Genomic DNA, 19132 nt, shown 5'->3' on the forward strand with positions numbered 1-19132 from the left:
AGCCACATTACTATGCCACCGGCAAAAAAATAAGGAAAATTTTCTGGAGCCAACTTCAAAGGATGGCAGCAAAGGGTGTTCTTTTGGCTTACCACTCTTGGTATGTAAAAATTCACCAACGAAGACCCTTGGTATTAGACAACTACTCTCTAGTGGTGTTATCACTATTGACTACGTAAAGTCAAGAGATAACGTATCGGATCTACTAACAAAAGGCCTATCTAGAGAGGTTGTTGAAAGATCATCGAGGGGAATGGGGTTAAGGCTTATGACAAGTCATCATGGCGGTAACTCTACCTAGTAGACTGGAGATCCCAGGAACTAGGTTCAAAGAGATCAAACAAAGTTATGAATAGCGGTTCAACATTGTCAAATAACTCAACCCATTCTCATGATGATGACAATGTTCAAAAACAAGGACAAAATATTAAGGCTTTTTAATGAGTTAATAAAGCATTAAATTTTTTTAATGATTATCTAAGTATGACAGAAAATGACTAGATAGTGTGTCTATAGGACTACACGTTTAGAAATCACCTATGTGAGTGTGAAGTATAAACCGCTTTAAGGAGAATGACGGTAAAGGCCCATTCTTTATGCATTCACGAAATCAGGCGGTGTTCATGGCTGAAACGAACACAACTGTGAGAACCATAGATGGTTGAGGGTTAATTGTGTGACTTATGTTGTCTAGTTATACAACAAAGTTGGACGGTTCAAAGATATCGCATCTACCGATTGATCTAGTATATCCTATATAAGTTCACTATGGAAAGTTCAAATGGAAACCTACTTATCCAAATGCAATTAATCTTCGCCTGTATATCACACACTTATCCGTGCATTTCTTTATCTTATAGTCATTCTCCATTCATGTGGGGGATTGTTAGGTTTAATTGATAGGTTGAATGGGAAATGGAGGAAAAAAAAAGTGGAGGGAAAAAAAGTTGTTCCCTCTTGCTTTATGAAATAAGCATTTGTCCCACATAGGTGGTGGAAATAAAAGGTTTCCTACTTAAAAGTAAAAACACTCCTTCATGTTGCTAAAAGGTCAAGAAAAGGGTCTCCCCTCGCGCCGTCGTCGTCGTCGCTCGGCTCGACTTTGGATTTGAATTTGATCAAATGATTTGATTGATAATCTTTTTGGACCAAATTTTCTTTAGTTGTAATTAATTATTAATTAATTAATTGAAAATCCTAACCCATGACCCGACCTGTTTCTTTCTTTCCTTGAATAATTTAAAACATTTCCATTCGAAAGGTTGCAATCTTTTCTGAAAAGTTGCAAACAGGCTATATATTTCTGTTGATCCTCAGAATTGTTCCTGTTGACACCCTATTTTTACCTCCACAACGTAATAAAAAAATAATAAACAATAAACAATAAAAAAAAAATCATAATAATAATAAAAATAATAATAAAATGAAATATATATATTTAAAGTAATTTTGGCATACATATATATATATATATATATATATATATATATATATATATCATTTACTCAAAAAATTGTCTCAAAAAGATTTTTTTTTATTTTTAAATAAATATTTTGTTAATTAGTTTGACCTAGTTAATAGATCTATATCTCAAGTTAATTTGTTTAAACTTAATTTAATTATTCTACTTTGTAAAAATTAAGAAGTTTGTTAATTAATTGATGTATATTTATCTTATTTTAATTCTGGCCTTTCAATTTTAAATAAATTGAAATAATTATGTTTTATAAAACTCGAAATATTTTTAAAGTTATTTTGAAATAATTTTGTCATCTTTATTGTTTTAAGATAATGTATATAGTTTGTATAATTATTACCTTTTTAGTAATATTCAAAATTGACCCATAAAAAGATTTTATTTATTTCTAATAATTATTTTGTAAATTAATTGATTAAATTTAGGTTTTCATTTCCTCCCCTAAATAACACATAATTAATATTATATTAACAATATTTTAATTCCAACATTAATACTACATCATGCAAATAATATATATTATCCCCTCTTCAAAAATAATATATATAATAATAATAAATTAAAAAAATAATATGTTCTTCATCCGAAAAAATATATAAAATAAATAAATAAAATAATAATAAATCTGCCATTTTTCCTATAATAAAAAAATAGTAATAATAATAATAAATAAAATTTCCGCCCATCCCTTCTTATAAAAAATATAATAATAAACAAAATATTATTTCCGCCCATCCTTTCTATTAAAATAATAATAATAATAAATAAATAAGAAATATAAATAAAAATCATTCATCCGATTTAAAAAATAAAATATAAAATAATAATAAATAAATAATAAAAATAAAAGATATACCCGCCCATCACCCTTTGTCCCCTTTTAATATACATATATATATATGTATGTATGTATGTACGTACGTATATTATTCATCCGATTTTTTTTTAAAATAAATTATATATATATTATTATATTCACGCGTGTCCCCTACCATTAGCCTTTGTCCCTATACAATAAATAATTCCCACGCGTGCCCCCCATCAGCCGAATTCAAAAAAATAAAAAAATAAAAAAAATAATAAAATAATTTCTGCCATCCATATATATATATATATATATTTCCGTCATTATTTTTATTTTTCTATTAATCCCGCATTATTTTATTTATCCGTGCATTTCGTATTATTTTATTTATTCTCCTATTCTGCATTATTTTATTTATTCGTCTATTCCATATTATTTTATATATTTCCATTATTCCGTATTATTTTATTTATCCATTCATTTTATATTATTTTATTCATCCGTTATTCTGTATTATTTTATTTATCTGCATATCCTTATATATATAAGAGCGGAGAGAAGAAGAAGAAAAGGGACAGAAGACAAAAATCTTTAGGCGTTGTTTTTAAAAAAAATTTAGCTAAGAACTTCAGAATTTTTCCTCTCTATCGTATTTTGACTTTGTTCGAAGAGTAAGAATATATTTATGACTGAAGCATCTTCGTTTATTGCCCTGCAACGGGTAATATTTTCTTTATATTCTTTTATATTTTTTCATTGTCATTATGATAAAATATTATCCTAAAAATATTATCTTGCTACTTTCTTCATTTTTTTCTTGTTTGCATGAACACTTAGGAAGCAAAAACAATGGAGTCTCGATTTTTGACTAAAAAAATTTGAGTCTTTGAGACTCGATGTAATAATCATCGTACCCTCACACAAAGTCGATATCCTAGACTTTTGAATAGCAAACAAACAAGATGCTCTCATTCAGACTCAATTCCAGCTACTTATATTTTTAGCATTCTGTTATTATTATCATTATTATTATTATTATTATTATTATTATTATTATTATTATTGTTGTCATTATTTCTGTTATTATTATTATCTTTATTATTAGTATTTTTATTTACGGTTATTATTATTATATTTATTATTATTTTCGTTATTAGTATCATTAGTAGTAATAGTAGTATTTGTTTTTACTGTTAGTATTTATTATTATTATTATTATTATTATTATTATTTATTATTATTATTATTATTATTATCAATATTATTAGTATTTTTATTTACTTTTATTATTATTATTACTATTTTCATTATTGGCATTATTAGTAGTAGTAGTAGTATTTTTATTTACGGTTAGTATCATTATTATTATTATTATTATTATTATTATTATCATTATTATTATTATTATTTTCGTCATTATTATCATTATTATTAGTATTTTTATTTACTGTTATTATTATTATTATTATTATTATTTTCATTATTAGTATTAGTATTATTAGTAGTAGTATTTGTATTTACTCTTAGTATTATTATTATTTTTGTATTATTATTATCGTTATTATTAGTATTTTTATTTATTTAATATTATTATTATTTTTATTATTTTTGTCATTATTATTATGATTAGTAGTATTATTTTATTTATTTTCATTATTATTATTATTATTATTATTATTAGTTACTATTGTTATTAATATTATTATCGCCATTATTGTTGTTGTTGTTGTTGTTATTGTTATCATTATTATTATTATTATTTATAGTCATTATTTTTTTTATTACTCTTATTATTATTTTTTACTATTATTATTATTATTATTTTCATTAGTATTATTGTTATTGTTAGTATTATTATTTTCATTACTGTTATTATTATTGTTATTGTTATTGTTATTATCGTTATTATTATTATTGTTATTATTATTGTTATTATTATTTGTTATTATTACTACTATTATCGTTATTATTGTTTCTATTATTATTATTATTATTATTATTATTATTATCATTATTGTTATTATCAATATTATTATTATCATTATTATTATTATTATTATTATTGTTGTTATTTTTATTATTATTATCTTTATTACTATTATAATTATTATTATCTATTATTATTATTACTATTACTACTATTATTAGTGTTATTATTATTACTATTATATGTTAAATTTGCTTGTGTGATTTGTGTACGTTCTCATTTTTGAATGCAATAGTTAACATTATATAGATGTTCTCACTTAATTACTCGGCCTTGTTTTCAAAATTTAAAGCTTATATTTTAGTTTAAATTATTTAACCTTTTTTAACGAATCTTAAAGGATCTTAGCCCATTCCCTTTAGGATAACTAGAACCCTTACCTAAAATCATATTAGTTAAAAAGACCATTAAATGGAGTTAATTTTAGCATTAAATTAGTTAATTATCTAAGTATCCTAATTCACCTTAAAATAATTAGGTGACAACTCCTTAAAATTAAATAATTTAAGAATCATCAATATGTTGTACACCGTTTTACTTCGAGTTAAAATGGGGTATAACAGTTCCTTACGAAAAATTTCTGACAATCATCTTCTTCTTTTTTGCACTTCTTAAAAAAATGTGTGATATATTGTCTTCGAGTGGTTTGCAGTCACCTTAATTTGTTGTACTGCTATTTTTGGTGAGTAAATCGTTCTATCTTGGGAGGAAAGATTTCAAAACCTCGGGTACGTTGAGGGGGATAATTTCCTTAAGGACACATTGTGCATTCACTTGGCTCGATTTTTGTTCTTACATAATTTTTCAGATATTGTTCTTATTTTTAATTTTTATCTTTTATTTTTAAAAATTATTGTTACTGTTTCGAACGTTTACAATAAAGATTACTAACAATTAGTACTATAATAACGATATAATTTTCATTTGAATATATTCAATTGGTCAAAGGTGGTTTCTACATAACCTTAAAAAAGGCAAAACACACACGCACATAAGTTTTGAGATTTTTTTATATTCGGTTGGTTAATTTTTTTTTAAAAGAATATTTTCTACGAAAATAAATTTCTTAAAAATAAAGAAAATGACATTTTTTGTTTCAATAAGAAAAATAAATTTCACAAATGACATTTCAGATTAATTTGGTCCCACCCTCCAATAAACCTCATCTTCACCATCACCCTACATAGCAACCATCCCCAGTCCCCCACACCCCAATCTTTCATAATATTTATCTAGATTAAATATATAAATATTTTTAAAATAATATTTCTTACACACCAAATATATACAAAATAAAAATCCACTTATTTTCCTAAAAAATATTTTTCAAGAACACATTTTTTATGAAAAATATTTTCCTTTCATACCGAATACCCCCATAATATATGCTCATTATAACAAAATCTTTCTTACAAGGACCACTCATTATAGATATGTTTGATACGAAGGAAAATATACTTTCTTTCAATGACCACATTTTTTTTATAAATATATTTGATACGAAGGAAAATATCATTTATTTCTTACAATGACCACACGTTAGGTATGTGTTCCATAGGAAAGAAAAATACTTTTCATAAAACATTATCGTCATGGTTGTTGTTCTTTGCACGGATAACTCTAATAAAAGTCATCAATATGGAAGAGACTTTGCAGCCATGGACAGGGAATTTGGGTGATATAAATATCCTCAAATCAAATTATCAAATTTTCGAATCGGATTCTATCATTTCAAATTTTTAGCATCATTTTTGTCACACCGCTTTTTCAGCTCGGGTTTTTCCTATTGAAGTGACGGTATTGATTAGGGATAATTTTATTTTTTCAAAGTCGTCATTTGGAATTGAGTTTCGGTGTTCCAAGTCACCTTATTTGAATTCCTAATCAAAAGAAAATGATTTTTTATTTTGGTCTGCCAAAACAAAAGATCGGATAAGGAATTCTGTTGATCGAGAGGAAAGTATGAGGCATCCCTCGAGTCCCGTGGTTCTACCACGGTCGCTTTTATCGACTTGCACTCAACTTTTTTTTTTTTGGATATATGGTTACAGACCCTGATTTGCTTGCATTTTTTTGTTTAAATTTATTGGTCTTGACCAAGATGCATAACTGCATTCTTGATTTTGACACACAACGGTTTAGAAGCATAACTACTTTCTTTTCTCTATTACGTCACACCTTATACTTTATGTCTACAAATTTAAATTTAAATTAAAGGAAAGTTAATTATTGAAACAATTTAATTAAGGCGCGTCACCGCATTCTGAAATTATTTCAAGTGTTTCAAAGATATGTATAACCCACATTCTTAATTGAAATAATTTTTCTAATTTTTTTTAAAACTTGTATAACAATTAATGGATCCTAATATTTGCCTATTATTTTTAACAACCTAAACTTTCTCTAAATAACCCGATAAAAATAAGAACATAACAATAAGTTATCAAATAAATAAATAAATAAATTTATTTTTTGAGAAACCGAACGATGTCATTAATTGAGAATCATACCAACTTAAACGCCTAAGACCATATCAATCCCTTTTTTTCATTAAATCATGGTCCAATTACTTAACCAAACAAACTCGTATTTTCTATCATTTGTTTTAATCCTAATTAGATATCATTCAAATTTATTTAGTTAACATAGGTACATATACACAAATACATAATAAAATAAGCTTTGCAATTAATAATCACATGTGTAATGACCCAAATCGTTGTTAATTTTGATTAAAAAGAAATCACAAGAATTTATCTTGACTGGGTCCCACCACTCCGCCAAAGAGGGATGATCCCGCTGGGGCGGCGCCTCCAGAGCGGAAAATCGTGGGATAGAACTTAAGTCGCGAATTTTCTTATTTTCTCCACTTCTCCCAAGTGGAGGTTAAAGGCGAGGGTTTTTGCAAAATCCTCCAAAAAGGTTGCTCTTGAATGAAGAAGAAGGGGGGAGGAAATCTCATCTTTTGGAAGGCTTCAACCCGTGGAATTCAATCTGGTCTTGCCCATGGAACATCTGGAATCAATGATTTCAGTAGTGTTATCTCTCCGCTAATGCTTGACGCCCAGGTAGGCTAGACTTCTCTTTTCTGAGTAGTAAACCTATACCTACTATGCAATATAGCAGAAACGTTAATAAGAATTCATATACTAAGTTGTGGGTCATAGGTACAGGTAGAGATCTGATTGTGATAGGGTCAAATTCAAATATGACCTGGGTAGGAAGGTGCTGCAGTGAATTGAGAATTTATTGATTGTGATGTTTTCATGTGCAGCTTGTTAATTTATATTGGGCGTAGAATCTTGTACAGCAAAGTAAAACTAGTAGATTTTGAGGTTAGACGTGTAAGATTTGGTAGTGTGGACACTGATTGTTCCCGAAATTGTCTCAAATATGTAATTGAGTTATTGATGATATGCCTAAACGTGTATATATAAGGGTAATAGGTTATCCCTTATATAAATGAGCACTTGATGGCCTATTTTTATGATGAATATGTTCTTGGTGACATAAATGCTGTGAATCTTGAATGTAATTGTGGATGTAGTATGTTTGGATGAGGTGTCACATTCCAACACACATGTGGATCAGGTATCACATTTCAATACGTATTTAGATCGGGTGTCACATTCTAACATATTTTTGGATGTGGTGTCACGTTTCGACACAAATATGACTGAATTAGATCCCCTAAGAGGGCCAAATATGTGTGTGTGAATGGTCCCATGAGAGGACATGATGATATATACATCTTCATGTAATAATAAGGTTAGTGGTAGATGAGCCATGTACTAAGAACTATAAATAAATTTTTGAGTTGAGGTGTGCTAAATATAATGAATTATGATCATAAATACACCTAGTGGTGGGTAAGAGGATGGGCCCTGTTAGGCCTGGATGTGATCTACATGGTATAATCACATTCTGTATTTATGCACTTAGAAGTTGAGGTTCTAGTTGTCAGAGAATGTTACCATTGTGATTTTCATGAATAACTGAGGTAGGGATAGTGGCTATTTAGAACTCAAGTGAGTTGGAGAGTGTGGTTTTGAGATAGACATGCTTTACGTTGTGAGACAATTAGACCAACTAGTGAGGGTTGGACGAGATCATTGAACGATTAAGGTTGCTAAGTGGAGACTATTGGGGTGATACAATAACAGTAAGGTGGGTCCTCAATCCAAAGTTTAAAGTTCTGAATAGGGTGGTAGTGAAACCGTGTTGTTTAGGGTGGTGAATACCCTAAGGTGGAGAATAAGGAGTGCACTTAATTGACTGGGGTGGCTAAATTAAAGAAGTTTAAGTACTATGATATCCTTACTTTTATGTTCATATATTATGTGGTGGTTATCAGGTTGAATGATGATGCCCACTAGTACGTGTTGTTTATACTGATACTACTTTTGCTATGCCACTTGGCATAGTCTGGTTGCAGGGTCAGTTATATTTCATAGGTGAAGATGAAGGCGATCCTCCAATAGTTTTTATTTTTTCCTTATTTTGGTGGAAGTTGGGTCATTGGTCTTTTATTTTATTTCTATTCTTAGTAGCTCTTATACCTGTGTATACTAGCATTCTTGGGGTCATGTATAATTGAATAAACTGATTTTTAATAGAGTTTTCTTCAGACTTTTTTTGTTTGTTTATTTTTTTCAAGTTTTTTTCAAAATCCGCAATTGTTCTTATATAAGGGTTCTCTTACTTAGGGTGTGTATTGGTGCCCACACATTCCGATGGTTGGGTCGTGACAACATGGCATATTAATATTATTCTAAGTTTAATGATATAAAATTTTCAAATATATTTTAATATTATAATATCAAAATTAAACACGCATAAAATTTGAGCAGCTTCATAACATTGGAGTCGGACTTTATAAAACATTTGTGACATCTTATCATATAATAAAAATTAAGTGTTGCCTTTTTGTGAAAATAATTCACAAGAAGAAAAGACTACAATCAGAAACCACAAACTTGAAACCACGAAAGAAAACCTCGAACTCGACCTTTTCCTCTTTTTTTGGTTGTGCGGGTGTTCTTTTTTCTTTTTTTCAGATGGTGCTTTTTTGATTTTGGTATTGTGTTGTTGTGTGTGTTGTTCAAAAACGGGTGAGAGAAGTGAGACTTTTTTTTTATTGTTGTGTGTGAGTTTGTGTTGTTGTAGCTTTTTTATTTGTGTAGTCTTTTATTATAGTGAGAGGGTATATATGTAGGTGAGAGTATTGGTGAGTGTCTGATGGAGTTCAAAAGGTGAAGCAAGTTGAGAAAAAAATCCACATGAATAAAGGGAGTGTATTGGGTTATATATGTGCAGATGGGTCTTCTCTTTTTTTTGTAGTGTTAAATTATAATGGTGAGTGGGGTGGACGAGTTTGGTGAAGGTTTTTAGCGAAAAGAAAATAAAAAGGAGATGGTTTTAGGAAAAGGGGTTTGCATGTTTTAGGGGAAAGATGGAATTTGGAGTAGTAGGATTTGTTTAAGATTTTGTAGGAAAAGAAAGGGGGACAAAATGGGGGGGGGGGGGGGGGGTTGAGGGTTTTTAGGAAAATATTTACATGTTTTAGGGGAAAGATGGAATGTGGAGTAGTAGGATTGTTTCTTTTTTTTATTTTATTTTTCATAACAATGAAATAATAATAATAATAATAGTAACCAATTATTTTATACTAATAAAATATAGAAAAGTTAAATGACTAGTCCAAAAATAATAATCTGACCAACAAAAAATACTAAAATAACTAGTTTATTTATTAACCTAAATTTAAATAAAACATATATATTTTTAAAACTTTCTTTTCTTTTGAAATAATAAAATAAAACTTACACTAAAATGTGACTCTATTTTTGTAGTTTTTAAATCCCCCCTTTTTTATATAGAATCAACTTACTAAAATAAGATAAAAACCAAAATATTTAATTTAGATATAAAAAATATATTTATCTAAAAATTGTGTAATATATCTTTACGGCATAGACGTTTACGGCCATTCCTGTTACTATGCCTTCTATATCTGTTAGATACAAAGCACCATTGGACAATACCTTCTGTACAATGAATGGTCCTTGCCAATTTGGAGCAAATTTGCCTTTGACTTCAGCCTGATGAGGAAGAATGCGCCTTAATACTAACTGACCCACTTCAAAACGTCTGGGTCGCACCTTTTTGTTATATGCACATGCCATTCTCTTCTGGTACCGCTGACCATGACATACTGATGTCAACCGTTTTTCATCAATCAAGCTTAGTTGCTCCAATCGTGTTTTGATCCATTCATCATCATCGATTTCCGCCTCCACAATAAATTTCAGGGAGGGTATCTCAACTTCTGTAGGTATGACCGCTTTGGTCCCATATACTAAAAGATAGGGAGTGGCACCTACTAACATGCGCACTGTAGTGTGATAGACCAATAAAGCAAAAGCCAACTTTTTTATGCCATTGTCGAGAACCTTGCACCATTTTGCGGAGTATCTTTTTTATGTTGTTATTAGCAGCTTCTACGGTCCCATTTGCTTTTAGGCGATACGGAGTTGAATTTCGATGTTCAATCCTAAATTGTTGGTACACCTCTTCCGAGATTCGCAGCGTTATCTGTAACAATTACCTTTGGGACACCAAATCGACAAATGATGTTGAAATGAACAAAATCCACCACAACTTTTTTGGTCACTGACTTGAGAGTTACAGTCTCCACCCATTTCGTAAAATAATCAATGGCTACCAAGATGAACCTACGCCCATTTGATGCTTTTGGTTCCATTGGCCCGATCACATCCATTCCCCAAGCCACAAAAAGCCATGGGGCCGCCATTGCATGCAATTTTGAAGGAGGAGAATGTATCAAATCATCGTGTAATTGGCATTTATGACATTTACGAACAAACTGTATGAAATCTCATTCCATGATAAGTCAATAATAACCTGCTCGAAGGATTTTCTTTGCTAAGACATACCCATTGATGTGCGGTCCACAAACTCCGAAATATATTTCAATGATGATTGTTGAAGCCTCTCTAGTATTTATACACCTTAGAAGACCCAAGTCAGGGGTCTTCTTGCACAAGATTCCTTCTCTTAAGAAAAAGCGGCTAGCCAATCGCTGAATAATTCTTTTTTGATTACTAGTAGCGTTTATCAGACATTCTCTAGACTGAAGATAAACTTTAATATCATGGAACCAAGGTTTACCATTAATTTCTTTCTCAACCATGTTGCAATAGGCATGTTGATCACGAATCTGTATGTATAGAAGGTCGATATGAACTTTATCAGGATGTTGGGGCATTGAAGACAAAGTGCCTAGGGGAAAGATGGAATGTGGGGTAGTAGGATTTGTTTAAGATTTTTTAGGAAAAGAAAGGGGGGAAAACGTAGGGAGGGTGAGTGTTTTAGGAAAAGGTTTGCATGTTTTAGGGGAAAGATGGAATGTGGAGTAGTAGGATTGTTTTTTTTATTTGTTTTATTTTTCATAACAATGAAATAATAATAATAATAATAGTAACCAATTATTTTATACTAATAAAATATAGAAAAGTTAAATTATCACGCCCCGAGAGGGTACCCTAAGCGCGACCGACACTCGAAATCCATTTCTGGCCTTCAAGCGAACCACCTGGTCCAGTCACACTTTTATTCAATCACAATCACTCAGCGGAGGAATCAATCATAAACACACTGTTCATATTATAAGGGCCGAAGGCCAATCACTGTCAACTCATCAAAACAAATATAATAAGACTTCTCAAAAATAGTAGTCCAACCTTCCCACACTCTAGTCTATGAAGCCTCTATCAAAGTCTAGGAGGTGCCAATGACAAGCCCATGGCTACCAACAATCAAAATAAAGAAAGCAAATAAAACGGTGAAGAAAGTCTAGCATCCTCGAGAAACTAGGAGGGCTCACCAAGTAGCTGGGTGTGTGTAGATCTTCAACGGTGTGCCGGTTGATGATCTCTGGTACCTGTATCTGCATCATGAAATGATGTAGGCCAAATGACGTCAGTACATGGAATGTACGAGTATGTAAAATGGCCGAATAAAACAACATCAGAAAAGGATCAATCAAATCGCAAATCTCAACTCATAAATAAGTAACAACTCACTCAAGTGTCCTAAGTCTAACAAAAAGTGGTTTAGACTGGACCAAATCACATGCCACTCAACTCAACTGACTCGGAGTATTATCAAGACCTAAATGGGAGTTTCTCTTATTTGACAACCATCACTTATGAGCGAGTGATAGTATAACAATCAGACGTTGTTGCCACGTCCATCCATACCTTGCCAGGGCATGAACGCCTCCCTAATCATGGATTCCATCGATTAGTCAAGTCCTATCATTTCAGGACAATAAAATGGGAAACATCCGACTTTAACAGTTTGATCTCATGGAAAGCATCCGACTTTAACGGTTCCATCCCTACCTACGTTGGCGGCGTAGTTTTTGGGGTTCGAGTATGGACTATACTCTCACCCACTTTGGTACTCGATACTCCTCCTATGACTCTATGCTCATAAGACTCCATCCAATCATCTCAAACAAGCCCTAACGGCTAGTTTTATTTAGAACTTTGCCGACTCATCAACTCTATCCTCAATTCAACTCAATCGAGTCATAATGGCAAGTCTCATTTAGGACCTTGTCCACTCGTCAATTCCATCCTCCAATCAACTCAATCAAGCCTAAATTAGATAAGCATTTATAACCTCCCACAAACATAACAAACCATTCCTCTCCTTATTTATCACACCCATATGACTTATCACACTCTAAGGTTTTAAACCAACAATTCAAGAGGAATAACGTATTTAAGGAAATTGACACATTCAACATAATCACATGGTTAAGGAAATCAACCAAGCATATTACCAAACCATCTCCATCAACTCATGCTAACATGAAAGTTTTAGAAATTCTTAGCTCAACAACTTCAACACAATAAGAATCAAATTAATAGGAGACAAGACTCATTCAAACATAAACCCATCAAGAAACTCCATTCTCATGGATATCTAACCTCAACGAAAGAGTAGGGCACATGGGTGGACTCAACCCATGCTTTGGGTAGCCTTCCATACCTTAAAATAGATTCTTGAAGAAACCTTGTTGTTGGGTTTTCAATGGCAACTTGAAGTCTTGAAGCTCTTGGAGGCAAATCTTGTTGAAGAAGGATTTGGAGAAGAAGAGAGGGGCTTCTAGGGCTTTTTAGAGAGAGAGGGAGAGACTGAAAAATGATCCAAAACGTTCAAGGCTTGATACATATATAATTTGGGACAATTCCCAAATTGCCCTTTCTCCAAATTCTGAAAATAAGGCTAAAAATGCTCTGGGCGCGATAGTGACGCATCGCGCCACTGCAGCGCCAAGTCGATTAGGCATAAAAACCCTGCAACCCAATAGTGGCGTGTCGTGCCAGGGACCAAACTACTGAGACTGTTTTGTGGCGCGATAGTAGGGCGTCGCGCCCTTACAGCGCGAAGCCCAAGTTTTTTGGGCTCTGGAAAATAGGCTTGAAAACCCTGCACATCTCGTAGTGGCGCGCCGCGCCAGGGAACAAACTACTGAGGCGTGTTCCTGGCGCGATAGTGGCGCGTCGCGCCACTGCGGCGCCAAGCCCAGATTTCCAGCAGTTGCAACCCAGGCCTAAAATTCCTGCCGTGCTGGTTCGCCTTAGGATCGTCATATCTTTTGACTCCAAACTCCAAAATTTACATTCTTGATGGCGTTGGAAAGAAGACTCGACGAACTTTAATTTAATAGGTCGTGGGCCACCCAGATTGTCTTCTTTCAAAAGATAGGGTCATTAGAAGTCGATCCCTCATACGAACTCCTTCGACAACTTACCCAAGACGAACCCTTTTGGACTTAGCTTGATCCTAGGGGTCCTTTGTGACCCCACATCACCTCTAACACTTTTAAATTCTCGGGGGCTCATCTTAACTCATGCATATACTTCACAATACTCGAGTTCGACCCTACCCGAATACAAGAAAGGTCCAAATCTTAGGGAATTTTTTTTGAGAGGTGTTACATAAATGACTAGTCCAAAAATAAAAATTTGACCAACAAAAAAATATTAAAATAATTAGTTTATTTATTAACCTAAATTTAAATAAAAAATATATATTTTTAAAACTTTCTTTTCTTTTGAAATAATAAATAAATGGAAAAAAAAACTTACACTAAATGTGACTCTATTTTTGTAGTTTTAAAATCCCCCTTTTTAAATATAGAATGAACTTACTAAAATAATATAAAACCAAAATATTTAATTTAGATATTAAAGAAATATTTAAGAATTAAAAATTGTGTAAAATCTCAAATTCGATCAAAAATTACGTGTTAACAATTTTCATCTAAAACTTGCTTGTTTTGATAGTTTACTACGTGTGTATATATATATATATATATATATATATATATATATATATATATATATATATATATATATATATATATATATATATATATATATATTGTTTTTTTAAACTATCTATTAGAATATAAAATATATCAACTTGAAAATATGATTGTTGAAAATTTCAAAAAAAAAAAAAGGGAGAGAAGAATTCTTGAATCTTTGACACAATCTTAAAAAGGAGCACTTGAGGAATAAGTCAAGTAAGATATTCAAAAGATCCTCAATAGGCTACAAATGAAAAATATATAAGGGAGTTTTTTCTTTTCTCTTTTTGTGACAAAAAAATAATAATTTAGGTCCCTCGCTAAAGTTAGACTTAGGGCAAATGACGAAGTTATTTTTTTTTATCAAGGAATGTCAAAATATAATTTTTTTATATATATTTATAAAAAAAAATAATTGAAGGGGAGCCTTGGAGTAACTGGTAAAGTTGCTGCCATGTGACCAGGAGGTCACGGGTTCGGGAGCTTTAGTGCACCGGGCTGCCCTTTATTTATAAAAAAATTAACATATAATATTTATACATAAAATTAAAATTTAAACCTATTTATTTTTATAGTATAATTTTTCGGCCCCAATAATATTCAGCGGCCCAATGACCTCAACAAGTTCACACATGCAAAGAGGCAAACATGTAACGTAACACAGAGAGAAAAAAAACATGATATAATAAGTATAGTTGAAAAGTATTTGTGCATTTTTAAGAATATATAGAACTGTTAGAAAGATTAGTGGATGTTAGGTATAATATTTATATATATAAGTGGGGCCCACTGATAAGTGGGCAACCCACTGATTTTCTCTCCTTTTAGCCTATTTGTTTGCCTATATATTGAAGGCATATAGGTGAAGTGAAGGCGTGCATCGAAATACAAATACATTTGCTGTTTTTCTCTTCTCCTCATTTCTCTTATATCTTTGTTCTCCTCTTTATCTTTTATTTGTTCTGTTGCCAATTTAATTTACAACACGTTATCAGCACGAGGCTCCGGCTAATTTTCAAGGTAACAAAAGTGGTAAGAGTTTTATTTAATTTTCTTTTCATAAAATGGCAAATATTTCAAAAATTGAATTTGTTGCTTTGGATATCTCTGGAAAAGATTACTCCTCATGGGCACTAGATGCCGAAATTCATCTTGAATCGATGGGTCTGGCAGACACCATCAAAGATGATAACACGGCATCTAGTCAAGACCGTGCAAAAGCTATGATTTTCCTCCGCCACCATCTTGACGAGGGTCTTAAATTACAATATCTTACATTAAAAGATCCCTTGAAATTGTGGAAAAATTTAAAAGAAAGGTATGACCACCTGAAGTTGGTCATGCTTCCACAAGCACGTTATGACTGGTTAAATCTGAGACTGATGGACTTTAAAAATATAACTGAATATAATTCTGCTTTATTTAGAATTATAGCTCAGTTAACTTTATGCGGAGATGAAATCACGGAACAAGATAAACTTGAAAAAACATACTCCACATTTCCACCCGCGAATATGCTCCTGCAGCAGCAATATCGCGAAAAAGGCTTTAAAAAATATTCTGAATTACTTTCTCACCTTCTTATTGCTGAAAGACATAATGAACTATTAATGAAAAATCATGATAGTCGGCCAGTTGGTTCTTTGCCACTCCCTGAAGTGAATCAGGCAAATTCTAACCAACGAGAAAGAGGCCATGGCCCCAGTCGTGGTCGTGGTCGTGGTCGTAGTGAAAGAAGAAATTTTAATTATGATGCTCGGTTGGCACCGAGAAATAACCAGCAATATAAAAGGCAGGGTAAAAAGCCAGAAGCTTTACCTAAGAATAATTCAAAAACAATATGTCATAGATGTGGAGGTGTGGGGCACTGGTCGCGGATTTGCCGGTCATCAAAACGCTTGGTTCAGCTATATCAGGCATCGTTAAAGAGGGCAGAAAATAATCCAGAGACAAATTTTATCTCTGAGGACAATATTGAGCCCATGCATCTGGATGTAGCTGATTTCTTTAATTTTCCAGAAGTAAATATGAATGTTGATAAGCCCGATAATATTTAAATAATTCTCTTTGTTGTTATATGTATTAAATATTATGTTTGTATTTTTCTAGATCCATGTAATAAAATAAAATCTTGTATAATAAATTTTGTATTAATTATAATATTTACTTTCTTTCCTTTTGAAGAAAATATGGAAATGCCTCAAATTTTATTTGGATCAATGATCAATCAAGAAGATATTTGTGTAATTGATAGTGGAACAACTCATGCTATTTTTAAAGACGAGAAATATTTTTCCAACTTGCTTAGAAGAAAAGCTAATGTTACTACGATATCTGGCAATTCCAAAATGATTGAAGGCTCCGGAAGAGCTACTATAATTCTGCCTAAAGGGACAAAAATTGTTATAGAAGATGCATTATTTTCTTCTAAATCTCCAAGAAACTTGTTAAGTTTTAAAGATATCCGCAGAAATAGATATCATGTTGAGACACTAACTGAAATAAATACTGAATATCTTGGTATAACCAAGAGTGTCTCAGGCCAGAAATATATTTTGGAAAAATTACCAACTCTGTCATCTGGCCTATATTATGCAAAAATTAGTGCAATTGAAGCAAATATGATCGTAAACCAGAAGTTTACTGATCCAAATATATTTGTGCTATGGCATGATCGAATAGGTCATCCTGGATCAATAATGATGAGACAGATTCTTGAAAATTCAACTGGACATCCTTTAAAGAACCAGAAGATTCTTACAAATGATGAATTTTCATGTGCTGCTTGTTATCAAGGCAAATTAATTGCCAGACCATCGACCCTGAAGGTTGGCATCGAATCTCCTGGCTTTTTAGAGCGTATACATGGAGATATATGCGGACCTATTCATCCACCTAGTGGATTGTTTAGATATTTTATGGTCCTAATAGATGCATCATCTAGATGGTCTCATGTGTGCTTATTATCATCTCGCAACCTGGCATTTGCAAAGTTGTTAGCACAAATAATAAGATTAAGGGCGCAATTCTCAGATTATCCAATTAAGGCCATTCGCCTTGATAATGCTGGAGAATTTACATCCCAAGCTTTTAATGATTATTGCTTATCAATTGGGATAAAAATTGAACATCCTGTTGCTCATGTTCATACTCAAAATGGCCTTGCAGAGTCATTTATTAAGCGCCTACAATTAATAGCAAGACCTTTACTAATGAAAACAAAATTGTCTATTACTGTTTGGGGTCATGCTATCTTACATGCAGTAGCACTTGTACGTCTAAGACCGACACATTATAATAAATACTCTCCGTCACAATTAGTATTTGGTCATGAACCAAATATAGCCCATTTAAGAATTTTTGGTTGTGCAGTATACGTGCCTGTAGCACCACCACAACGTACAAAAATGGGCCCTCAACGAAGGTTGGGCATATATGTTGGGTTTGACTCACCCTCCATAATTCGATACCTTGAACCGTTGACTGGAGATTTATTCACTGCTCGATTTGCAGATTGTCGGTTTGATGAAATAATTTTCCCGCAATTAGGGGGAGAGAAAAAGGAACCCGAAAAAGAAAAAGAAATTGCATGGAAAGTTTCATCACTATCACATTTTGATCCACGCACCCGCACATGTGAACAGGAGGTCCAGAAGATCATCCACTTGCAGAAAATAGCAAATCAAATGCCAGATGCATTTACTGATTTGAAACGGATAACTAAGTCACATATCCCTGCAGTGAATGTACCTATCCGGATTGATGTCCCAAAAGGACCATCTACAAGTATCATAGCTTCTGAATCCCAAACACGCCAGAAGCGTGGTAGACCGTTGGGTTCAAAGGATAAAAATCCTGAAAAAGAAGCGTAAGAAATAATAAAGATGATACTACACATGGACTTCCTGAAGAAGGTCAAGGTTTGAGTAATCTTGATATTCCTGAAGAAATAAGTGAATCCGAGACTCAAGTGAATGAAGAACTTTCAATAAGTTCTACCGGTGATGAGATAAATTTAGATCGATCAAAAATTACGGTTGATAATGTTTTTGCATATAATGTTGCAATTAACCTCATGCAAGATAGTGAAAGTCTTGAACCTAAATCCGTCGAAGATTGTCGACGTAGATGTGATTGGCCAGAATGGCAAAAGGCAATTCAATCAGAATTAGACTCACTTGCTAAACGTGAGGTTTTTGGACCTGTAGTCCAAACCCCTAAAGGTGTAAAACCAGTTGGTTATAAATGGGTTTTTGTGCGAAAACGAAATGAGAAAAATGAAATTGTAAGATACAAGGCACGCCTTGTTGCACAAGGATTTTCTCAAAGACCGGGAGTCAACTATGAAGAAACATATTCACCAGTTATGGATGGAATAACTTTTCGATATCTCATCAGTTTAGCTGTACATAAAAATCTTGAAATACATCTAATGGATGTAGTTACAGCTTACCT

This window comes from Solanum dulcamara, chromosome 7 (genome assembly GCF_947179165.1).
Source record: "Solanum dulcamara chromosome 7, daSolDulc1.2, whole genome shotgun sequence".
Taxonomy (NCBI): Eukaryota; Viridiplantae; Streptophyta; class Magnoliopsida; order Solanales; family Solanaceae; genus Solanum; species Solanum dulcamara.